This window comes from Ochlerotatus camptorhynchus, unplaced genomic scaffold, assembly GCF_037179485.1.
Source record: "Ochlerotatus camptorhynchus isolate MF236.1 unplaced genomic scaffold, CSIRO-AGI_Acam_v1.1 ptg000178l, whole genome shotgun sequence".
Taxonomy (NCBI): Eukaryota; Metazoa; Arthropoda; class Insecta; order Diptera; family Culicidae; genus Ochlerotatus; species Ochlerotatus camptorhynchus.
The window spans coordinates 2,697,612-2,724,623 of record NW_027040668.1 but is presented as its reverse complement, the minus strand read 5'-3'; the positions used below and the strand labels follow the sequence as shown (position 1 = coordinate 2,724,623).

Here is a 27,012-nt window from a genome sequence, read left to right as displayed (position 1 = left end):
CGCTGCATGCTCATCAATATACAAACACTTAAGGAGCGCCGCCAATTTGCAATGCTTTTCTTCATCAACGACATTATTTCAATGCGCATAGATTCGGCAGAAATTCTCGCACAATTAAACTTTTACACATCTTGTCGATATCTTAGAACACGGAATTTATTTTCAGAAAAATCGTACAGAACAAACTATGCAAAAAATAGCCCAATCAATCGAATGTTGCGCCTATATAATTTGCATTGCGGACCTATTGACATCACTATGTCTAAGCAGCAAATAAAGGCTAAGCTAAAACAGAATAAAATTAATGCATAGTATGTAAGTAAACATTGTAATAATCATTGTATGTAGTCTACACTGGCTTGACGAAATGGAAATAAAGAATGTTTACTAAGTAGTGGCAACTTTTGTCCACCAATAAGGATTTACACCGTTAGAGTTTAACTTCAATTGGATGAACTTTTTAACAGTACAGTGGTACTATTTAACATATTTTTTCCCCGATCAGGGGCGTGGCCTGTGCTAAATTTACCACTTTTGATTACATTCAAAGTGTTTTTAAGTTACTACATACATGAAGTTTACGATTTTCAGAGTTGGGTGGAAATGCTATCTAACATGAAACTTTAGTGTGATAATATATTACCTAGAGAAAGGTCTGAAAAGGGTAGGTTGTAAGTTCCGCTAGCGTATGGCCGATGCCTGTAGACTTGAATAAATACTTCAAGTCTCCTCATCCATTCATATATGAGTTAGGTAAAGAAGTGTGCGTTTGACTAGTACTATCATATTAATGGAATTTCGCTCATTTTCAACTTCTATTCAATTTTCATACTGCCGTACTCTAGCGGAACTATCAACCTACCCTCTTCAGAAATTTTTCTAGCTAATAAATTATCACATTAAAGCTTCATGTAAGATAGTATTTTCAACCAACCCATTTTCGATTAATTGTTTCCGAAACATGTTTATGAGAGGTGCAAGCCATTTCAAATTTATTTATTTTTTTTTTTTTTTCAACATGGGTCATGGGCGCTAGAGACTTAAAATTTTACGATTTTGATCGTTTTTTTCCCTGAATATGTTTATCAAATGCACTAACCATTTCATATTTAACATATTTCAATTTTTTCCATGAATTTGTCTTGTAGGAGCGGTAGCAATTTAAACTAAAAAATATTTGTTTTTAATTTTTCCTTTGTTAAGTACGGTTCTTTTGGAAATTGACGTGTGTTTTTAATGACTTTTCAGTCTTGACAAAATCGAAATACTGCTATTTTATTTTTAGTCCAACGTTTCGGTCCGTAATTATCTGTAATGTAATTATTGGGTCCCTGAAGATGAGTCCCTGAAGGAGGTCCCAAACGGACAAAAACGTTGGACAAAAAAAAATAAGATAACAGTATATTGATTTTGTCGAGACTTAAAAGCCATTTACAACACACTTCAATTTTCCCTGAACGTGTATATCAGGGGTGCTAGCCACTTCAAGTTTAAAGATTTTTATCAATTTTAACCTGAAAAGGTTTACCAGGGGTGCAATTTATTTCAAGTTTTTTTTCCCCTGAGCATGTCTCCCAGGGCGCTTGAATCTAAAATCGTTTTCTTCATTTTTTTCTGATCATATTAACCAGGAGTGCAAGCCATTTTTCTGTAATCTTGTCTACCAGGAACACTTTAAATTGAACGATTTTAATAATTTCAAACATGCATAACAGGGGCGCAGCCATTTCAAACTGAAAATTGTTTTCAATTTTTCCCTGAATATGTGTGTGTCAGGGGCGTAAGCCATTTAAAATTTTACAATTTGATAATTTTTCCCTGAACTTGTCATTTAAAATTTACAGCTTTTTTTTTTCAATTTCCACCTGAACATGTATATCAGTGACGCTAATCATTGGATTGGAATGCAATATTTTACCTATTCTTTAACTTTTTCCGGTTTGGAGCTAAGTAGTCGTCGACTACCCATGACTACCCACAACCACAGCACTGAGCCAAATCAAATCTTTTCAAAATTGAAGTGAGAACCAAATCAGACACGATTCAGGAAATTCCTAATTGAGGTGACACTTTTCAAAGCAGATTCAAAACTGAGTCTGAACTTTTTTGAAGTGAGTTCTCGTATTCTTTCGAATAAGTCATCAACATTTTTCTACTGAGCCTCAACTTTTCTGTTGTGATATTCAAACCTTTTTAAAATTGTTAAAGTTTTCTCATAGAATTGATTCATTTTGACAATTATCAACCCTTACTCAGCAACTAGTTATATGCGATTACAAGGCTCTCAGTTCAGAGTGAAGATTCAAGAACAAACACTAGTCGTCAAATCCTTTTGACAAAATCATATAAAGATCCTTCTGTTGAGCAACTTCCTTCTCGCATTACAAAATTACCTTGCTAGCAAAATCGAAATCATTCAACTGAGCTAACACAATCTCCCAACTCCTCATACATTCAAAAGACAATTGACACCGTCTTCAACCAGAGGTTGTACAGACTGAATACTTAACACTAGACAATGGACAACACACAACACCCAGTAGACCAGTAGGGAAATTTCCGGGTTGCGTAAAGTTCCACCGGCTGGAGCGGGAATCGTACCCTCACTTCGTGGCACTCACAATACGCCTGAACGATTGGTGACAATTATCAAACCTCATTCTGCAACTAATTATATGAGCTTAGAAGCCTCTCAGTTCAGAGTGAAGATTCAATAGCAAACACAAGTTTTAACAAGTCTTTAATTAAATTGCTAAAATCATCAAAACATCCTTCAGTTAAATATCTTCCTACTCGAATTCCAAATTATCTCATTAGTAAAATCGAAATCATTTGACTGAGTAAACACTAGCTCGTAGCTCTTCACAGCTTTGATTCATTTAGACAACTCTCAAACCTTAATCTGCAACTAATTATATGAGCTTATAAGGCTCTCAGGTCAGAGTGAAGGGTCAAGAATAAACACAAGTTGTCAAATCCATTTGGTAAAATCAAGAAAACATCCATCAGTTGAGCAACTTTCTACTTTTTTTTTTTCCTTGATTTGTTTTTCCATCAATTTGGAATTCTGTGCTGAGCACCAATGCTAGCGACGCCAGGGAAGCAGCTCCCACACCTGGACCCTTCCTATAAAGTGGTTTTGATACCTTGTGGAAATTAATTACACACTGGTTTTTGTTCTCTTGAATTATTTTTATCGAACTACCAAATTCTAGAATAAAACGAATTTTGGTTACATTATTCAAAATCAAACTTTTGAAGGAGTAAAAAACTATCGTTTCTTAAACCAAATCTTCGCATGCTTAAAATTAAAAAAAAATCCCGAGATCTTCAAGCTCAGTAAGAGTGGGCCGAATATTGACCCCACAACCCTACCTGGTTTTTGAAGACGCCACACTGAAAAAGTGAAAAGTTCGTGAACCTCAACAGAAAGCGCAACCTTTGTCCTTCTGCACGTTGCTTGAGTCTTCTTTCGCAATCAACGTCAATGGTGCTTCAGCATCGCAAACATGTCTGCTTGATTGCGGGAAGTTAACAACAACAAAATGTCCGGTTCTACGTTACATCCAAGTTTTGTCGCGGACGGTAAAGTTTACGAAGCTACCAGAGCTACAGAGAAGCCATAATAGTATGTCACGGTCGTTCACGATTGGCGATATGACGAAATAGCTAGTCGCAAACAGTGTGTTGACAGTTAGTCATCCTCCCGTCTTCTTCTTGCAAGATACGTATGGGTATTTACAGAATGATAAAAACTTGTCTTAGACTCCTAGTCAAATGGCAGCTGATTTGCGACATTGCATCTTCTACTACGGCAGCAGGAGTCTTCACGGCACAGGTCGCCAGCTGCGAATCGCGATAAAAATGATGAATCTACAATTTATTCGTCGTCGGTAGGAGACCACTGGACAGTTGTTTGCAAAATTTGCATTTTCCGGTGTCGATACGATTAAGAACAATTTAAAAATTTATACCAGGCACTTTCGAGCTTGATTCGGCATGGAACCACGGCGATCGCAGTTGTTTATAGTTTCCTTTTACGGATCTAGGGAGGGGACCGAGCATGTTGACGAATTTTGGAAAATAATAACCATTCCGAGGGAGTTTGAAGTATTTTTAGGGCGTCTAAATGCCATAAATTTGTCACGTTCTGCTTTATATGGGATATTTGTGGGTGATAAATCTCATTTAATGATCCTCCGTTCGTTAGTGTAATTCTGTTCAATGTTCTAACGTGCGTAAAACCCGAATTCGACATCGACAGCAATTAAGTTGATATCCAGCAGCAAGCTTTTTTCGAATAAAAAAACAGGACTTGTAAACTCTTCAGTATTAATTCACTGTGTGTAAACAGAGGCTAGCAGTTTTTTTTTGTTCGCTCTGACCGATATCACTCCCCGCCAGTGGAGACCAGGCCGCCGCAAGCCGCAACCAACAAGGCCGTTGACCGTTTCCCAAGCAAGCTGCTTATCGAATCGTTTCCAAACCAAAACAAACCGACCAAGCCAATTATTTACTAGCATAGAACTAAAGCTACTCCATCCGCTGTAGAAGTAGGAGCAGCAGCAGTTTAATTTTGCTATCAGCAGTTTGTATTTTCGGCTTGGACTAGTGGCATGGTGAAGTGAGCGAATTGAAAAAACTCAAAACAAAAAAAAAAGCATATTGTTACAGCTACTATACAGTTCGGAAAGGGTTTACTCAAGTGCAGTTTTTTGTTGTTGCTGTTGCTGCAATGAAAGCAATAAGTTGCATGGCAAATGACCATCCTTTCACTTTGACCCAGAATCAGAACGATGAAAACGGCCAAGAAGAGGAAAACGGTCACGTGATCTGGATGGCAAGCTATTGTTTGGCTTCCTTAAACTCATCGTCGGTCGGTCAGCTTCAGTAAGCAACTCTGAGGAAAGCCACTTGTTACCATATTTGCTCGAACTGTTTCAAGCGGTCGTTTTTTGTTGATGTTGTTAAGATCGTTCTCGCTTCTTTTTTTATTGCATCATCATTTGAGTTTGAGTTGTAAAGTTTTTCTCCATGTTTCATTAGTTCATTTTTATGGTCACTCTCACTTTCCTCCGCACGACAGACTTGTGATGGGTTCAAGTGGAATTGATTATTTGTCTAAGTATGATGAAGCCTGCACGAATAAACACGGGGCAACGCTAGATTTAAAGATTTGTCTTTATTCTGAAGACATTTGAATTTCAGTGAAGATATTTTTTTCCAGCAGACATTTTGAAAATTTTGAAGATGTTTTAAAATATTGCTTGTGATTGGTTTTTCCTTCTTGAAATATTATTATAATGTAACCAACATTCGTTTAATAACAAAATAAAACTTGATCAACGTATCCACAGGACTAAACTGAAATCTTCGAATATCTGGAGATCTTTTGAATACTTGCTGATCAATTATATTTTGAGAGAATAAAACAAAATATCTTATATTCATGACTTAATTGAAGTCCTCGATCAGTTTGAAACCGTTTGAATACTTTTCGATTAACCTGTCGTCTATCTGAGACTATCTGAGCGATGCCATCTGAGTTTTTGAATAGTTGAAGATCTTCATAATATTACTTTTTTTTTATTTTTTTTTTTTTTTTATAATCCATTTATTTGTCAAGGCTCAAATGCGTTAGCTTTGCGGAGCCGAATATTTTTACATAATTGTGTGTGAATATCATTTTCTTACAACTAATGTTAGTAGAACGGGGGCCGATTACTCGCGGTTTACTCGAGATTAGGGATTACATTTATTTACCATTTGGAGGGAGGACAAGGGAAAGCATTTTGAACTAATTTAAAACTTAAACGTAAAGGATGACTAAAACACAAAACACTAAACACATAAATCAACAGCTTTAAGAAAGTCGTAAATAAGCTTCATAAAGTCGAAAATATTACTTAATCAACCTGAAGTCTTGAACAAATATCCAAAGAATTTTACTAAAATCTTCGAATAGCTGGAGGTCTTTGAATATTTCCTGATCAACCTCAAATCTTCATGAGACAATATCCGAAAACGTCATTTGTATTCTGATCAGTTTAAGATTTTCAGAAAAAAAAACTTCCAATTCCAAAAAATTTGAAATCTTCGAACATCTGGAGATCATTTTATTCATTTTATACTTTATACTTCCAGATTAAAATCTTTAGAATAATACGCGATCAACCTTAAGTTTTGATCAAATATCCGAATGACTTTTTTGAAATGTATTGAAAAGTTGAAGATCTTTTAAATTATTCATGAAGAAAATCTGACAGACGACATTTGAATGTTTGAACAAATGCAGATCTGCAGAATAATACATGATCAACCTGAAGTCTTGAAAAATATCCAGAGGAGTTTATTGATATCCTACCCAAGTAACAATTCTGGTTTTATAAGGGTTCTGTAGACCATGCTTTTGACTTGTAGAATGCTATAAAACCTCAATAAAACTTGCAATGTTGCTTGGGTATTGGTAACCCATAAATTAAAGAAACGAAGTTCTCTGAAATTCAACAAAGTTTCCTGAACTTCTACGAAGGTTCTTGTACTTCCAGAAAGTTTCTAGAGTTTAGATTCAGTTCCAGACCATTACTTTATCTTCCCGGATAGTCGCAGTTCGATCGAGGCTATTCGGTCGATGAAACAAGGTAGGCACTTATCTTATTCCTTTTCAAAGGTAAGGGAGCAGATGAGTGTGCTGGTCGAAAGATCATATATGATTACTTTTGTATGGGTCCCCTCACATTGCTCAATCCCAGGCAATGAGAAGGCGGACTCTCTCGCAAAGGTGGGTGCGTATGAAGGCACCGTGATGTGTAGACTTATGTCCAACCACTACTCGCTAGATGCTCATCTCCATAGAATAAACCTCGTGGACAGCAACATCTGTCGGTGTGGAAACGGTTACGATGACATCGATCACGCAGTTTGGCAATGTACGGATAATGACGCCGCCAGAGAGCGACTTTTGAATACCCTCGAGGCCCAAGAAAGACAACCCTATGTTCCTATCAGAGACGTGTTGGGAACTCACGATATCTGCTTTATGCAGTCGGTTTATGTGTTTCTGCAAATGTCTAGAATAAGAATTTAATACGTGTGTCTTTTAGCTCTCTTTATAAGTTTTTTTTTTTGTATTGTCCCACCGTCTCGATGAGTCTTATCGTCGTCCACTGGTCACCCACCATAACCGGTTGAACTCCAATCGAGACAATGAAACCCACCCCTAAGCTCTTCCTCTGATCGTATTCTTCAGCAATGTACCCTTATAACCTCGAATAAGCCACGAGTATTCGGCCCTACTCCTACTAGACATAGAATTAAGTGAATTTTGTTACAAACAGTGAACAATAAATTATCGGCTCCGTAAAGCTAACGCGATTGAGCGTACCAAATAAACGAACTGGATAAATCAAAATATATTCAGTTCCATGGGCTCAAAAAATCTCCCTGAGCTTCTTTTCTATCCGTTGAGCTAAACCGTAGTTCCATCCCAATCAACATAGCAAGTTTTATCGAGGTTTTAATTTATTATTCAAGTCTAAATCCTGGTCTACAGAACTCTGATAAAACCAAAAATATTGCTAGAACTGAGCTCCAGGGAAGTTTCACTAACTTCTGTGAAGTTCCTTGTACTTGTTAGATTATCCATGCCTAACTGAAGATATACGAAGATGACTGAACTTATATGAATTTCCTACAACTCATACAATGTTCCCTGAACCTCTTTTCAATTACATAGTAATTATTTTTTCAACCTCTCTTTATGCGAACAAAATTTTAGAATATGCATAAACTTCTCCAAACTTCCGGGAAGATCCTGAAGCTTTTCTACGAATTTTTCTGAACATCCGGTCGAAACGAACTTCTCAAAGCTGTCAGGAATTTCAATGATAGTTTTTGAAGAGCTGTTCTCAGAAGTATGCTGAACTTCTACGGTATTTTATAGTCATCTAAGAAGTGCCCAATGCTTCTACGAAGGTTGCTTTTACAAAGTTTTCAGAACATCTTCGAAGTTCCCTGATTTTTTTCAAAATTTGCAGTATTTCTATGAAGTTTTACACATTTCTTCGAATTTCTACGTAAAACAGTGCACTTCTTCAAAGTTTGCTAAACTATTTCAGTCAATTTTTCATTTCTCGTATTGAAAAAGAACATCCAGATAAGGAGAAATTGACACATATCAGGTATTTATCAGCCTATTAGTACGATTCTAGAGACACTTTAGGTTCAGAATACGTATTTTTTTATTTCGTATCCTAAGCCAAATTCGATCGCTTACTTCAAAATTAGAAAACAAAAACTAATGAAGTAGATAGTTCGAGATGGTTAACGCCAAATATCAGACTTAAAGTGGTTATTTTACATGATAGATGAAGAGATGAAAGTTTGTTTATTAATTTATTTATTTGATAAGGCTCAACCGAATTAATTTTACAGAGCCGAGGATTCTTGTTCACTATACAATACATCTTATAACTATAGCCAAAAGGTACAACACTATAAACATTTTATTTTCCGCTATCCAATAAGCCTCATCCTCAAGAATGGGAGCCACTTCCAGTGGTTTCATTGTGTGGCATTTTTGCCAACGGGGAGCAGAGCGCTTCTATTGCAGCTATGGACGCAAAACGTGGTCAGCACTCACACATTCATCATAAAACGGTTGCTTTCCAAAGTCGACGACGCATCGACTGAAAGAACTGCTGATGAAGAACAATGAGGCGGACCACAAAATGGTTGCTGCCGAGTAAACAGACTATCGCGTGACACATATTGAGGGTGGTCTGCTTATGTTGTCAGCTGAGTGAACACTGGAGATGAAAGCATAGAGTTGATAATTCCGTTAGAGTACGGCAGTGTGAAAATTGTATATAGAGAGTAGAAAGTCAGCGAAGGCCAATTTTGAGGAAGGCGCTAATCGGGTTGATCATCTCCTTTTTTTCTTGAGTTAAACAGGTCTTCGTTAGATTGCTAAAAACACCTGGGCACTGAAAAAAAAAAAAAAAAAAAAAACAACTAGATTTTGTATAGTTGACGCCGCTAATTTCAAATAACATACTAAAGTGGTAATTTTTTTATACGATAGGTGGAGGAGATGAAAGTCTAGAGTTGATAGTTACGTTAGAGTACGGCAGTGTGAAAATTGCATATGGAAAGTAGAATAGCGAGCTAGGACAACTTTTAAGGAAGGTACAAATCGGTTTTTTCATCTCTCTTTACCAAACTCCCCGTTTGGAGAGGAATGGTGAGGGGTGCCCCCCCCCGCAACCACTGGCAAAAAGAGATGAAAACCGACCGCTCAAGTACCAACGATGTGTTTGAAACAGTTGTTGACGATCTCGAGGGGACACGGGTAGGGTAGGTGCTGCTACTGTACCAATGACAGTAATTGATGATATGCTCCCATCCAGAGTTATGTACTTTGACTATATGTTTAGTATTACTTCTGCGTGAAGTCAACGATTTACATAGTTGAAGATGCTAATTTCAAATAACAGACTAAATCCTGAACTACCAGTGAGAGTGGTATTACCACTTTAGTCTGTTGACATAAAGGATGATACGTAAACAAACAAGTTATGTAAAAGTAAGTGCTGTGACAGTGAGAAGTTCGTTACTCGACGAAAAGGACGTTTGATTGAGCTGATTTCAGCGTCTGTTTTGACTCAATATAATGTCAAAATTGACACTCGTATGCGTCAGTCTCAAAGCACATAAAAAACATTATTTTTTCTAAGTGTGTAGAGTAAGTGAGCCAGATGTTGGCCAAAGGGGTTCTCTAATTGTCCCTACCATAAATTTAAAATTGTATCAATCTTGACCAAATTTATTGCGATACAATGTTTGAACATAGATTTTGTCATACATTTACGCAATTGAAACCATGCTTTTTTCAAATTTGGAAACTCTTGGAAACTGGAGCTCACTTACCCTATGAAATTTTTTTTTCTTGTTTTGTTTTCCGTTCTGAGCGACGCCAGGAAGGCAGCTCCCACACCTGGACCCTACCTATCGACCCATCAACTCATGAACTGGGGACCAACGGCTTTACTTCCCTTCCGATCAGAGATGTTATGCCTCAGAACATCCCGGCGGCGCCGACTTTGATTAAACCCAGGCCTGCTAGGGTGAGAGGTAATCACGCTTACCACTACATCACCGGCGCCTACCCTATAAGATGTTCAACATTTTTCTAATCATCGCGGATTTCAGATCATTCCATTGAAGACTTTAAACATATCTGAGTCAATGTTTTTAGCAGCGAAACATATCCAAGCTGATTTATGGAGTCTATACGCATAGTTTATGATGCATTTCCATGAATATAAGATGTTCTAGGCACTCCAACTCGTCCTGGACCGATACAATGTCAATATCAACGAAACACACCCAAACAGTTTTCTGGAGTCAATTCACATTAACTACAAACAATTTCTATGTATATGAGATGTTCTTTGAGCTCCAAACCACACTGGAGTTCAGCTCAAATGAACTACTAGATAATAATCGACTGAGTCAATGTCCTTAAAAACGATACATATCTAAAAAGTTTCATGAATTCCAAGCGCATCTTTTACGAAAGATTTTCGTATATTTAAGATGTTCTTGGTTCAGCAAGAAAATGTCATATTTTCTTCAAGGTCAACCAGATATTTCACGAGAACCACCGCAGTTTTATTGAGTTTCTTGTCATTATTTTGGTGCCTCTTTCATGAATAAAACATGTTTTAAGACTATATTCTCATTAGCAGACTGGATTGCGACTGCCTGAAAATCTCCTTACTTAATATAACCAACCAACCAACCAACCAACCAGGGCTGCTAAAGGATAACCGTTGATAACGTCAGCCTTAACGTCATGCAATGGTGAAATGCATTGCAGACGTTAACGCAGACGTTATCAACGGTTGTCGATTGACAATCTTGGTATTAACTGTTATTTTGTACTGATATCGCAGTTCGGAATATCAAGCGAACAAAAGTCACCAACTGCAAATCTCACCAAACTGTGGTGAGATTGAGTTTCATGATTTTTGCTTTACACTCGAATGCAACTGAAACTTTCATAACGGCTTGCAGCAGTCCCTCGCGTCTGCCATCGATGAAGATTAAAAAGAGATAGCAAACTATACTTTCTTTTTCTAAGAAAACGATGTGCAATGGCATCATTTTTGTGTCGAGTCAACTCTCAGCTTGATTTTTGCACGTTGTGACTAGTCTCGCAATATCAAAGGAGCTTGTAAAATCAATATCAAGCATGATATTTTGTTCCAATATCACACGTGATATTGCGAGCGCATGAAAGCGGAAAATATCAATTTATTTCTGATTTTGCCAACACTGACTGTGACTTATGCATACAAAAGTTTTCTGGGTGAACTCAAGACGCAAGATCTCCTGGTATTAATCGAATACCCAATCAACGCGCTTTTTAACCGTTATCACATTCCTGCAGAACTGATCATGCATTGTCCCCGTACACTATCCATCGAAAATAAAATCACCGATAACAATTCATCGATTATTCAAATTAGCTCCAGTGTTATCGCACGTTCCGAACCTCCAAACGAATTGATTTTATCCACTGCATTCCATCGAATCAAAACCGAAATGCATTCCACTCGTGCAGTGAGACGATGATGCTCTCAACGGGTAGAGAAATTTGTCATAGCTCTCTAATCGGTACAAACAGCCACACTCTTTTATTAACTTAAAATACATTTCATTCCTTCGCACTGATGCCGGCCACTCATTCTAACAAAGCCGCCGTTTGTCACTTTTGTGCTAGCACAGCTTGAAACAAACTTTATCAGCTATATCACCCCGCGTATTCCCCGTCGTCGTCGCCGTCGATCAAAACCCCACAGAAAACGCACAGCGGATTGTTTCGGTGCCACTGAACCATTAATGAATCCGAAAATTACTCACTTCGATTGGATTATGCTGTTTAATGCGTTTTCGAGATCGGATTCGACCGGTTTGTTTGTTGTTTCCTTCCAGTTGGGCATTAAGAGCGTTCTCGCCATAATCCCCATATTAATCAAAGCTATGGATGTTGTATGGTGAAACGTTGTAAGATGTCCGCCTTCGCGCCACTTGACGCCGTCGTTCGATTCTAAAGACTCCAAAGGGATTTTAATGTGAGAACGGTTCTCACCACCGCGTTGTTAAACAAAGCGAGTCGGCCTAGTCGAGGAATCTCATTTAACTGCATTATTAGACCGATAATCATGAGAAACGGTGGAGACCCATTCCACACGGTCTGCGGTCTGGAGATAGGGAATGTTGATTAAATACATTGAGCGAACGGTGTCAAGTAATGTGTCTCGATTGAGGTTTAATCACCAGCCATAATGTTGCACCGAGTCTAGTTTTAATTAAACGATATGCTTCAGCAAGCCTTCCCTAACACAGATTATCCGAGCTTTGATCCAGATGAGTTCCGTAAGCCCTCAACCGCAATGTTGCAAGATTCAAGTCAATAGAGCTACGCCCATGCAGGCTGCTATATAAGCAAACAACGGAATAGGTTATTCTATCAATATTTGAAGTCACTTGAATGCATTTGCTCGAAAACAGCGTCAGTTTGTTTTTCCGAATTCCTAACCAAACGCGTCAAAAGATCGATGAAGCTGTCACAATGTCAACAGCAACAACATCATCAAGTCCTCGATATACTTGATGGAATGGTACCTATGTGCGGTGGGGGCTCTTGGCGGGTGTCAAGTGCCGACTTCTGGTGAATCACTCGTTCATTACAAGCGAGAAGTGGTTCCTTCATCGTCGTCGTGTTGGGTGCCTTCTCGAGCCAAAAGCGAATCGGAAACATTTGAATCGTTTATTTGATGAACCACATAAGTCCATTTGATACAAATGCTGGAAAACAGCAGGTTACATTTGTTTGCGCTACAAATTAATTTTTTGAATATTATTAAAGTCAATTTTTTATTTCTGATAATTATGTCTGTTCCCGTATTTGATTTTTTGCTTTTGCTGTAAGTAACTCTTAGTAAATAATATGGAGGAGCAAGTACGGGAACATACTTTTGCTTTTTTCTATACAGAATCTTTCAGAAAACCAAGTACGAAAAAAGACCAATGGTAGGAGAGGTGCTAAAAGTTCGTTTTCGATGAAAATGTGACTTAGGCGGTTTCTCAAATAAAGGATTCATTTGCTCAAATACAGCTGGTGAAATTCACATGAGTTCAGCACAGCGAGATGATGGTTATTTTACGACACATTGCATATAGATGGTGTTTCGTAAGATTAATTCAATTTAGTTTATTTAAAGCTGTGCTGGAATGATTATTAAATTTACCAAACGAAAGCAAATATGTGTGGGCGTGTTTTTTATTATAACGCTAACAATTACTTACATTTAAAACACAATTCACTTTTCTGTTCCGGACGATGGCGCAGGTGTTGAGTATCACCGACTTCTGAATAGTCGGCAATTCCTTCTCCCGCTTCAGCGCCTGATTCCAACAGCTCCTCAAGCTTCCGCTTGCTGAGAGTACAACAGGAACAATTTTCAGAACCTCCACCAATCTCCTCAAATTCTTTTAGTGGGTTTCTTCTAGGCTATGGATCAGTGTACGACAGCGGCGATGTCAATTATGACAACATTCTTTGCGCCTCACAGTGACACAAATCTCCATTAAGGCGATCAAACACACTTATTTTGACAGTTTAGAGACTAGGTGTCTTGGAAAAAGTTGCTCAAATTATATTCCGCATCTTCTGAAATACTTTTTCTTCTTTCCTTTATTTAACGTCGGTCTCTGTTCCACAATCTAGTGCCAATCACCGACGGACATCGGTTGCCATCCATTGAAAGCAATCGAATGTGCAGGAAGGCAGCTTCCACACTTGCGTAGGATATCGCACCCATTCAACACACATGGGCCGGGACCAACGGCTTTACTTCCCTTCCGAAGGAAGACGTGACCAGAGATGTTTATGCCTCAGAAAAATCCCACCGACCTCGGCTGGGATCGAACCCAAACCCATTGGGGTGAGAAAAGCAGTCACGCTTACCACTACACCACCGGCGACGGCTCTTCTGAAATACACACCTAAATAAAGATTAAGCTAGTATTTTTTTTTCCTCTGTTCGGGACATAAATCCACTGCGACCAGTTATTTGATCTATTGTGGTATACTCCGTGTCCTTTGTTTAGTGCATGTCGTATTACTCCATCACTATTGTGAAATGAAGAAGTAATCGGTTTGGTACAGTTGTCATTCTTGCCTTTATCGCAAGGATCCGACTTTAATTGTAAGGTCCCGCTCTTTATACCCTTTGTAGTGTTGGAACACACTCCAAAGGCGCGCCCTCCTTGCAGTCAAAACGGATTCCTTAGCAACACAATCAAGCAATGACACCGATAATTACCATGCATCAGAATCATAGTCTTAACCACTTCAAACTAGAGAACAGCGAATAAAAGATTAGGAATCACGTAGATGATAAATAACTACCTAACTCTTTTTTTCCTTGTTTGAAGATCATCCTCGGTGGAAAAGCCGAGTCTTTTTACTATCAACAAGGCATATTTACAAAGTAAAAATGACTAAGATGTGTTCCTTTGATTACAAAACAATTCTGTTCCCCTAGTTTGAAGTAGTTCGAACCAGGCTTCGGTGGTAGATCTTAATGCCAGTAACGCCAGACCCCGCCAAGGCCCAACCTCTTTTCAGGCCGTTTAGTATGATGTTACAACATACACTCGATAGGCTGTATATCACGTTGATGTCAATAAAAAGCATTGTTGTGTTCAGCAAAGTAGTGTATTTCAATGATGTCAAAAATGTCTTGGGACATGATGAATTGGTAAAATTTAGAAAAAAAACGAACTTGACTCAGAAAACCAATATTAAGGTAGTCTTAAAAGAAAATCAATTATATCTGTTTAGAGTTAAGATGTAGAAACCTTGTGTCTTCAGCAAATGTTCATAAAACCAACTGCTCTGCAACTTTATCGAAACATGGACCCGTTATCCCGTATCAAAAAACTATAAGGGACAACCCTAAGAGGTTGTACGCAATGATGAAGTAGGACTACGTGGTCTTATATAATAAATCTGATCTTTTAACTGCAGCAGGAGCATGTGTTTTGTGTAGGAATAGGAATTTGATGAGCTACTGATTCCAATCAATAGCGGTGCGTCTGCTTCCTCCTTCTATGGATGCTCATGTGGGTAGCAGCTCGCTGCTTGCAGGCAGCCTTTCATTGTGTACCGGAGAACACTACCACTCATCACGCGGTGACAGTTGCACATTCGTGCAATTTTCAATACTCACATTTTGAAAAATTATAGTTTTAATTTTAACAGATTCGAAGAAAAATTTACCATCGATATGCGTATTAAGAATTAAAATCCATCATCTCTGGATCGAAATCAAACCACTTTCATGCCACGACCGACTTTGGTTTTTGAAATTGCACCCCCAATGTTGCCTTAAAGTACAAGGTATGTTAGATTTTAGCATATCTAGATTGAGCTGGAATTAGGCGTAACAGCTTTTGTAAACAATGACTTCTCTCGATGATTTTTAGGAATTCAAGACACGCCCACGCAAACCAACATTACCGTTGTGTAGGGGAAGTCTTACCCTACCTGATGGTGTTGTTGATTTGCGTGGCCGAGCCTTTACTTTTAAGACATCATCGAAAGAAGTAATTGTTTACAAAAGCGGTTAAGGTCTAATTCCAGCTCTATCTTGATATGGGAACAGACGTCCGATTGATGACCTTGACAAATGTCCAAAAATACTATTTTACAAATTCATGGTGGTCCTGAAAAGAACCATTTTGTCGTGATGGGTGAGTAATGTTGAGATGTTAGGGTGTTAAACACAGATGATGCTGGTGAGCTGTATGCTGTTTGGAATGAGGGTGACGCGCTTGGCATAGATGGCCCACAGCGACTCACGAAGAGCTACTGATTCCGATCAATAGCGGTGCGGCTTCTTACTCTTTCTATGGATGATCATGTGGACTCGCTGCTTTCAGGCAGCCTTTCGTTGTGTACTGGAGAACAATGTTCAACGCCACGCACCGAAAGCACTGCTGCTGCTGCTGATGCCAACGTCCGGACTCCACCACACACGATGATTGGAACTGAATCCGATCAGCGGTTGAAGGTAGCCTTGATAGCTAGCTGCTTCAACAGCTGCGGGGAGCCTTTCGTAGAGTACTGGAGAACACCACCACTCATCTCGCGGTGATTGAATAAACACCGTTTGGTGAGACCGGATGGGATTCAACTTTGAAATCTGTGTTAGGGAAAACACTTTTCGCAGGCAATCGGTGATAATTAATTATTTTGTCAAGCTTCTGCATTCATGTTCCATCAGATGTCACTGCTGTTGTTTGCGGTGACATCTATCGGAAACTACACACAATCTGTTTTTCGTTAATTTTTCACAGAGGACACTGCAGTGCAAAACATGTCTGGTACCTATATACATGCATTTAGATTAACATTCGAAGTCCCTCCTTTTTTACACATTCTGCCCACAAAATAACTCACCCCTCACAGAATTTCCCGTCGATTTTTATGCATGGGGTGGGGCAGAAAGTATCTTTTGTGCAGAATATGTAAAAAAGAAGGGGTTTCGAATGTTAATATAAATGCAAATATAGAGGTACCAGACATGTTTGTTAGCGTCATTTTTGTATCACCAATCTTGTATCACCATTTCGATTAAAAAGTATTGTATATGTAACTAATGTGCAGGCCCGTAGCCAGCATTTGGTTTCGGGGGGAGCTAATTTTATGACATAAAAACTTCAATGATTTATAAAATGTGCGCCTAACTGAACATCGATTGATACACTGTTTTTTTTACCTTAACCAAAATCGTTCAAAATCATGTGTCGTCATTTTTTTTTTTTTTTATTCGTTTTAATCCTTGATCGGAATTTTTAATGAACCATCAGAATGTAAAATAATATTTTTTTCAAACTCTTTAATACGCAGTTATGAGAAAAGTTAAACAAATGTATGAAATTCAAGAAAATATTTGTAGTTTTAATTGTTTTCTGTTGGTAATGATGATCAAGATTTGCATTCTGTTAAGAAAGGCAAAAATTTGTTACATATTTTTTAAAACATAATTATTTTAAGATTTTAATGGTGTTTAATCGTAAAATCACCGGCACCGGATCCTAATTCATGTAAATTTATGAAGGCGGTAAATAACAAACATCCCTCGATGCAGTGGTAGCAATGTGATCCATACGAAACACGAACAGCGAATATTGTTGCCTTCATCATTCTGTATGTTTTTAAGTTTTTGTTTTAGCATCACTGTATTTTTGTTTTGTTTTTGAATTGATCGTTATTCTGTGATATTTTGTATTGTTCCAGTAAGCTATATAAGTGCAAATATTTAATGCAATTAGATTAAGTTTGAATTTGACTTCCGATCAGGGTGCTGCCTGAAAGAGGTAATAAATAGTGAATGAGAAATGTATTCTTTTACTTCATTTGAATCAGTTGCCGATCTCCAGACTGCTGTCCAAAAATCTGAGCAACAAATTAAACACACCGTAAAGCCATATCCTGGACATTATACCTGGTTATTACAAAAGTAATCTTCTAGTTTTACTCTAAGCATTTAATTGATATTATAGCCAAGCCCGAAAGTCGCTGGTTTCCCATTAGTTTTAATTCGTTTCAGTGTGGAGAAAGATCTTTCCACACTGGCTGTAGTGACCGGTAGTGTCAACAAAATCTTCAACAAAACATTGATTGTTGGAAAATACGTCGAGTCACATTTATCAAGCAGCCCAAATGCCTCAAAATTCTTGTTAATATTTATGGATGTCCGGCACCAGAGCTCGTATTCCACCTTTACCTGCAACCAGCCAGTGATGCAAAATATCATGACACTCACGTGACACTCGTCTTCGCATCAACCGACTATCGCTGACAGATCGTTTTGTCACGCTCTGAGAGTTAGAGCTATGGCAAACAACAATCACCAGTAATGGTCGCTGCTCACAAGCAAAACGTTACACTCGCTGCTGATCATGAAAAACACAACGAAAACAGTGAAGAATTCTGCAGTACGATGATGAGAAAAAGCGAAGCGACAGAAGAAAATGAAAACAATGCCTACGCATTCCAAGTTCGTCTCGGCAGGTGCGACTGTGTGAGTTACAAACAAAGCAGGCAACATGAAACGGAAGCTGTTGAGCTCACTCACCAACACACTCAAATAAGCAAGCAAAGCAGCAACTGCTTCAAAACGAGTACAGATGAGTGTCGTGATTGTCGGGAATGACCAGATCGGTGATGGATCACAACAGAAGACGACATTCACCAGTTGCTTTTTACTTTTTTCGTCAACTTGATGGATGGTCAGCTTCGACGAGCACATTGATAGGAATGTACAATGCGTTACTATCATCAACTGTTTGGCGATCGTGACTATGATAGGTTGCAACTCTGGCAACCACGCTGGTGAAATCACAGAGATAACAGTTAAGTTTGTCAAGTTGGGATGACTCTCCAATATCTGTAAAACCAGGCAAAAACATTTGGAACACCGGAAGGATGTCATCATTTTTTGTGAAACGTCCCATCATTTTTTGGATCAATGCATCGAGCCATGGAATGAAAACTGCTCTTCGATAGTATTCCTCTGGTGTTTCTACTGATTGATTTGCACGTATTGTTTGCTTGGATGCACGTGGATGTAGTCGTAACTGCGCATTCGAAAACAGACATATGCAGCTTTGAAATTGCATTAAAAATTTCAGCAAATTTTGCTTGAGCGTCAGCTCGTCTCTCCTTAAAAACCTGTATTATACTGTTCGCATGATTAAGAACCGATATAAGGTCCACATATTTAGATTGTAATCCTATTGAAAGTGGTTGTGTTGAAAGATCACATTAATGTAATAAATATATAAGATGTTTGTATCCTTTTATAAACAGAAAATGCATACTTTGCCTGAAGAATAAACTTCTAATATTTAAAAAAGTTTTTAGACCGGTCCTGCTTTATACTGTGCCAATATGGTCTAGATCTTGCACTACCAGGAAAAAAGAACTTCAAAGGATTAAGAACAAAGTTCTCAAGATGATTTTGAAATTGCCTGCCAAAATTCTCATAGAATTTTGAATGTTGAGACTTAAGAACAAATCTAGATAGAGATGGAATTAGGGCGTAATAGCTTTTGTAAACAATGAATTCTCTCGTCGATTTCTAGCAACTCAAGGCACCCCTACACAAATCAACTTATCCATCGGGTAGTGGAAGTCTTCCCCTATTCGGTGTTAATGTTGATTTGCCAGAAAAATCAAATTTCGAAAAAACATCGAGAGAAGCCATTGTTTACAAAAGCTGTTATGCCCTAATTCCAGCTCTATCTAGAAATGTCCAACAAAATAATTAATAATTTTAGGGAAAAATCGTTGCAATCTTCAATTGCACCGATTAATTAGCTTTATACATAGATAAGATATAGTTTTAGTTTTTAGTTTTGATGTGAATTGTTATACTGACATGCAGGTTTAGAAGACCTGTTTAAAATACTGAATTTCTAAGGCAGGAACAATGTAAAATCACTTAGATTTATATCATGAAAATTACAGCAGATAAGTTACTAGGTGGCTTGAGCACCTGGGTTAAAACGAAAAGTAATTTATTTTGAATTTTGAACAATTAAAGAGTTAAAATCTAAAAAGAAACAATGTGTGACTCTTTATTAAATCCAATGGTACATATGGAAAGATAAATAAATTAAGAAGTCATTTGTTGTAGAAACATTCTATTTTGTATGAAATCCTGCTTGAAAAAGAGGGGTACAGTGCGGATTGTGTTTAGAAGGCTACAAATTGGGTCTACTCCCTAGTTCCTACGGAAGTGAAACGAGGCTGATCTTTCATAAAAACTCGATGGTCCCATGATCTTTAACAGAATCGCTGCAAACATAAATTGTTCATGCACACTATATAGGTACAGCCCGAGTCTCATTTTAGAGGGGGCTATAGGCCTGAGCCTCGTCCATAAATTATTTTAATATAATATGAAAAATAAAAAAACTTTACCCAGGTAATGGATATCTATAAGCTGTACAGTACAGGTAACAGATATCTATTATCTTGGGTCAGATTTTTTTTCACATGATTATAATAATTTGGGGGGGGGGGGCTTCAGCCCCATAGCCCCCCATGGCTGCGTGCCTGCTAGTGTGTTTACCATCTTACCCAAAACAATTGGACACATTCAAAACAGCAAAATTGTGTTAAATTTACATTTTACACATAAATGTATTTCTGATGAAACATACAGCAAAAAAAAACATTTTTTCCATGAAAGTATTTAAAAAAACACATGCATTTGCATTGAATTTTACTTGCATGTGTGTTTTTACATGGATGTCAAAAATTCAATAGCAATTGATGTAATTATCATCAAACAATGCTATAAATTTAAATGATAGTGTAAATTTCAGAGTTAATCAATTGTATTTCAGATAGTTAAACGTTTAATTTTATATTTAAACACCTGCTCTAGTTGGTAGTTGAAATTCATTTAATATTTTTTTATCTATGTACAATAAACTAATTCCCATCAGGCAAAGCATTTTTCATTACAAATAATGTTTTTATCTCATTTCCATTCCAGGTATGAACTATTTCACTCATCATCGACGCCCGTAACATGAAAATGTAAGAAAATTCCCATAAATTTACAATTCCTAAGATCCGGTTACCTTCCTTTCCCAAACGACATCACAGCGCTCTTTCGTGTGTGGTGCTAATGTGAGAACATAACCATCCTGGCACTTTACCGTTCCGTACCGAGCTAAGCCCGCAAGCATGGTATTGTGGATTGCTCAAGTCGTTTTGACTATAGCAAGGCGTCCGATAGGGGCAGTCAACAACCAGTAGGATGTGCTACAGTACTGGTTGTAATCCATGCGTCTCATATCGTTCAGAACGAAAAGAAAAGGGAAAAAAAAATGCGTTGATAATTTTATGCTCCTTCACATCGCACACCATACGTATGTGTACGGGACATGCAACATGTGTCATTCGCCCGGCGGTCGGTCGTTTGTGTGGTGCAACAGATAGGTAGTTGGAGGGTATTCGCTTCTCTAGACACTTCTTCTGCCAATACTAGCTCAAGAAGCAGCCCTCGACATATGTGGCAAAAACCGGAGTGCATTCTTCCGACAACTTTGGACTGCCAACATGATGTATGCATATACAAGTGGTGAAACAAGTCGCACTGTACTGCATAAATAATAATCACTGCGGAAATCTTCGGGGTTTTGCTCTTTGTTGTTTGTTTTCTTCGACTTCTATGTTTCGTTGTTAGACTATCAGCAGCAGAGGCTTTTCTCGGAAGGAGGAAAAAGTGGTTCGCAGCATGTCTCTTGTCTTGAAATTTATGATGAATTCAAAGAATTTCTTCTTGAAGGTGGCCTGCCGCTATGTCACTGCCATATCTTCTAGTTCCGGTTAGGATTGATTAGACAAGCTATCACCAGGGAGCATTAGTTGGTTGATTTGGGAATTTTTCGAATGCTTGTCTCAGGGGGAATGTTGACGAGATAATTGCTTGTTTGGGAAGAGATTTTAAATCTCTCCGTTTTCGTTCAATTCGATTCGACTGCAATCGATTCGAACGTTTCTTCGTCATTAACTCTTCACAGCATCCTCCCTCCCACCAGTAACTTAGAATGGAATAATTGTACCAGCATCAATGTAATGAATTCATTCGCGTTTCCTCGTAAATTAAAACCGATCTTCCAAGCAGTCACACAAATCACCACTTCAATCATAAATAGAGCCAGTATTATTCCTCCGACACGACTAGTCGCTTTTTATCTGCGTGAATTGCTATGCAAACGAGAATCCCGTTGACAAATAAATCGTCCAATAAGTGCAAATACGAATGCGCAGGAGATCCAACCTCGGGGTTCGGTCGAGTGAAGACAAATAAATTGCATCGTCAATGACTTTGTCACATTCGCATTTTGCCGCGCTGTCTCTATCCCTCTGCTGGCCGGCCGAATGTACCGAGTGTTGTTTCAAGATCTTATTCTTGATCACCGTTGAAGCTATAGATAGATGGTAGGGAAGATATACGAATTCTACCCCTACGCTTCCTCCTTCATCAATTGTCCTCTAAAGGCGTACGAGTGATTGAGCTTTTTTGTTGTTGTCTTCGTCAGCATCGCATCGCTACGGTGGCAGTAGTGGGTTCATTCGCTCAAGCAGACTCTTTATCGAGGGTTCTTAGTACGCGCCAGAGAAACAACACGTGAATAGCAAAAAATGGGTTCGTTTCGGAAGGTGACATACAGATAGGGTTGCCAACCAATGTGTTGGATAATTTAAATAAACACATGTCGCCGTACGAACCTCACAATTCTACCATGATATTTATTCTTCCAGGCTGCATTAGGGACCTTAGATAGCCTAGTCAGTTAAAGCACGATACTACTAAGCCAGAGGCGGCCTGGAAGATGTAGACGAGAGAGATTCACAACTAACTATACTTTTGATTAATTTAGTAGCGTCGGTAGTGTAGTGGTAAGCGTGATTGCTGCTCACCTCAAAGGGCCTTGGTTCAATCCTAGTCGGTGCCACTGGGATTTTCTAAGGCATAAAATCTCTGATCACGCTTTCCTTCGAAAGGGAAGTTAAGCTGTTGGTCTCCGGTCTATGAGTTGATGGATCAATAGGTAGGGTCCAGGAGTGAGAGCTGCCTTCCTGGCTTTAGTAGCATTGGTACTCAGTACGGAAAACAAGATCGACGGAAATATAATATATATGCCCAAGCCTGCGTTACGGTGAAGTTTATTGAAAGAACCGGGACAAAAGCAGATGATTTTTGTGATCAAATAATGGTAAATAAGATACACCATTGTAATCCACATTTTGCATACATACCTATTTGGGATGAATTGAATATCAGGTTGCATAAACGGATTTACTCTGTTTTTGATGAAACTAAATAATTTGAATTGAATTTTTTGAAAGTTTATTTCAACTTCTCCTGGTAGTTTTCTTCCATCGTTTCCAGAGAGTTTCTTCCGAATTCCATCGAAATTTTCTTTGAAATTCTTCCAGAAGTTATTTGCATCTTCGTCTGGAAGTTTTTCCAGACTTCCTCCAAGAGTTTCTTTCAATTTCTACTGGAATGGTGGAGGTCATTTTGGCTTTCCCTGCAATCGTCTTAGGCTTTCCCAGCAAGTTTCTTGCGAGTTGAAAAATTCTTCCAAACCGTCCTAAATCTTTCTTCCGCCTTCCCTCAGAAGTCCTGGCTTCCTGGAAGTGTCTTCCAAGTTTTCCGGAAGGTTTCTTCCGAATTCCTCAGAAACTGTTTTCACCTGCATTTAGAAGCTGCTCTCAACTTCTGATTTCACCTTTAAGTTTTTCCGGACTACCTCCAGAAAATATGTATACAGTACTTTTACCGGAAATGGTTTCCCTTGTCTGTCCCTTTTGTAATAAATAGCTCTATTCCGGGTACGAAATGGGCTTCTTGAGGACCAGTTTTGTGACCTGCCGGATGCTAAATTTTATTAAAATGGGAGCAACTATCTTCTCAACAAGTTTTTAAAGTTATCGCATCAAAATTTCCATTCCTATTATCTGGAAGATCATAACCACTGGGACAATTTAATAAATCATCAATTTTCTCTACAACAAAATGAGGATGCACCAGGTGGATCACTGCAAAATCGATATGACGATTTCTAGCACCTGTGATGGTAACATTAACACTCCGAATACGGTGGGTAAAATAATGTACGCCGACTACGAAGCCTCCGAAAAACGTGTAACAGTAAGTTTGCAATGACATAACTTACCCATTTCTTGATGAATTTCAAAAATTGTGGTACCTCTTGAATTCCTTGGCTCAGTAGATTATTTAAATTTCAGAAAGATTGAAAATAGGGTCGTCTACTTTTTTCAACAGCGAAAAGAGTCGTTACACGTTTTTTTTTAAAGGTGTGTTTATGGGTTTTGCAAGTGGCTTAAGATCCATAATTTAGATTAATTGACACAAATGTTCATAATTAGCCAACATACAGTCATGGTTCCTATATATGGAACCTGTAGATAACGGAATGGTCCTCGGAACATCCGGAACATCCGTAAAAGTCCACGGTTTTTTCGAAAACATTAGGAACTGTATATAAGAAAGAATTTAGGTTCATGACATAAACATAGATCCGGATGGCCATCGGACCGTCCTCCGGAACATCCGGAACATCCGTAAAAGTGTTCAATCTATGAAGCTGATCCTAGAGCCCCACGATTTTTTCGAAAACACTTGGAAGTGTCATATATATAAATTAATTAGGGGTCATGACATAAACATGTACCTTGAAGGCCATGGGACCGTCCTCCGGAAGATTTGGAACATCCTTAAAAATGGTCAATCCATGAAACTGATCCTAGAGCTCCGTGTTTTTTTTTCGAAAGCATTAGGAACTATGATATAAGAAAGAATTTGGGGTCATAACATAAACATGATACCGGATGGACCTCTAGTAGGTCCGAAACATCCGAAAAATAGGTCAACCAATGAAACTGATCCTAGTGCTCCGCAGTTTTAGAAAAACACTAGGAGCTGTGATGATAGAATGAATTTGGTGTCGTTACAAACATGTACCCTGATAGCCATAAAACTGTCCTTCAAAAGATCCGAAACATCCGTAAAAGTGGTCAATCCACGAAACTGATCCTAGAGTTCTACCGTTTTTTCGGAAACATTTGAAACTGTGATATAATAAAGAATTTGTGGGCATGACATAAACATGGACCTGAATGGCCATAGGGCCGTCCTCTGGTAGGTGTTTAATTCCGGAACATCCGTAAAAGAGGTCAACCAATGAAACTGATACTAGAGCTCCGCAGTTTTTTCAAAAAAAAAAAAACATTAGGAACTGTGACATACGAATTTGGAGTCATGGCATAAACATGTACCTGCATGGCCATGAGATCGTCGTCTGGAAGATCTGAAACATCAGTAAAATGGTCAATCCATAAAACTGATCCATTAGTCCCCCGGTTTTTTTTTCTAAAACACGTGGAACTGTGATATAAGAAATAATTTGGGGTCGTAACATAAACATGAACCCAAATGACCATGAAACCGTCTTCCGGAAGATCCGTAAAAGTGGTGCATCGATGATACTGATTCTAGAACTTCGCGGTTTCTCGAGAACACTTCGAACTGTGAAGTTTTCAAAAAAAATCAGGTTTTTTCACAGTTTCATGTATGAATGACGGTCCAAGGGCCATCAAGGTTCATGTTTATGTCACGACCCCAAATTATTTCTTATATCACAGTTCCAAGTGTTTTCGAAAAAAAAAAACATGGAGCTCTAGGATTGACCAATACGGATGTTCCGAATCTTTCAGGGGACTGTTCCGTTGTCTCCAGGATCCATATATAGGAACCATGACTGTATTCTGTCTAATTATGAACCTTTGTGCACATTAATCTAGTTTATGGATCTTAGGCCACTTGTAAAACCCATAAACACTCCTATGAAAAACGTGTAACGACTCTTTTCGCTTTTGAATAAAGTAGACGACCCTACTTTCAATCTTTTTGCAATAAAATAATAAACAGAGCCTAGAAATTCTAGAGGAACCATTTTTGAAATTCATCAAGAAATGGCTAAGTTATGCTATTACAAACTTGCCATTACACGTTTTTCTGAGCCATCGTATTCGGAGTGTTAATTAGGAAATAGGAACACATGTTCCCTTCCTATAGGCCTGTTCATGATCACCGGGGTCGTATTCGAGAGGAAACGTCAACCAAACTGTTTGTTTACATCATAATAAGGATTTTTCACAATGCAAATTAAAGCATTTTTCATTGAACATCTTGCCAATGTCCATCGGTAATTGTCTTAATTTATGATTTTTCACATATATGAACTGATTTGTATCCAAACTATTCACAGACAAGAAATATAAAAGATCATAAAACAGACAATTTACGTCACAGAACTCACTAACGACATCTCACGAGCTATTTGCGGAAGAAACGCTTGCTTGCCAATTTTCAAACAATGTTGCATACAAGTTCGATGGAGGTGATCCGATGCCAGCGCTGTGGCCAGGCATTTGCGAAACTAATAATATTTAAATTGAACGTTAAATGCATGTACGACGATTGAGAAGACAGAGCTACGTCTGTTTGTCTGTGAATAAGGCACTGTTTTTCGATTTTTCTCAACAAATCCTTGCAAGAACGATAGAGAATTAAATTTGTCAACTTTATTTTTTCCTTGATTTGTTTTCCGTCGATCTTGTTTTCCGTACTGGGTATCAATGCTACCGACCCCAGGGAGGCAGTTCCTACATCTGGACCCTACCTATCGACCCATCAACTCATGAACCGCTGACGACATTACTTCCCGAAGGAACGCGTGATCAGAGATGTTATGCCTCAGAACATCCCGGCGGCGCCGACTGGGATTGAACCCAGGTTTGCTGTGGGGAGAGGTAATCACGCTTACCACTACACCACCGGCGCCGCTAAATTTGTCAACTGTATATCATGTTTTTGAGCATCTTAGATGAATCAATTTATCAGCGAAAGTGAAAAAGTGTTCCGCTTCCAATGTCTTACGGAAAAAATTTCTGCTCACAACACTGAAAACGAAACTATCCCAGAGATCACCATTTGTGACTTTTACTCATTGGTATGGAAAAAATTTCTAAATGCGTAGGTCACTCAGAGCATGAGTAATTACACGGCCAATGAGATCGACCTAAATTTGTGTTCATAATTCGCAAAAAGTGCAGGATCTCAGCGATGAGTAAATTGTGCTTCATGTTTTTCTGTGGAAAACCTCGAAAATTTGCCAGAAAATGAAGAAAATTAACGGAAGTTTTGCTCAGTCTAGAAGTAGAACCAATAGACTGAGTGCATCCAATCTTAAGTTTTCTCATATTCCGGAATTTTTTCCTGAAAAAAACCTGTAAAAACTTACGAAAACAAACTCAGTGCT

The 27,012-nt window shown here is 38.4% G+C and overlaps 2 protein-coding genes across 3 annotated transcripts in view; one reads left to right on the top strand and one right to left on the bottom strand.

Annotated features, from left to right (window-relative positions):
- The window catches only part of wdp (windpipe), a 210,625-nt gene that overhangs the window by 59,917 nt on the left and 123,696 nt on the right, over positions 1-27,012 (top strand). The window lies entirely within an intron of this gene.
- dve (SATB1_N and homeodomain domain-containing protein dve) overlaps positions 2,146-27,012 on the bottom strand; it is an 897,131-nt gene continuing 872,264 nt past the window's right edge. For both annotated transcript variants that reach the window (XM_065222813.1, XM_065222812.1), the window contains one exon: positions 2,146-2,155. The gene's annotated coding sequence lies outside the window, so the exon portion shown is untranslated. The remainder of the gene's footprint in view (positions 2,156-27,012) is intronic.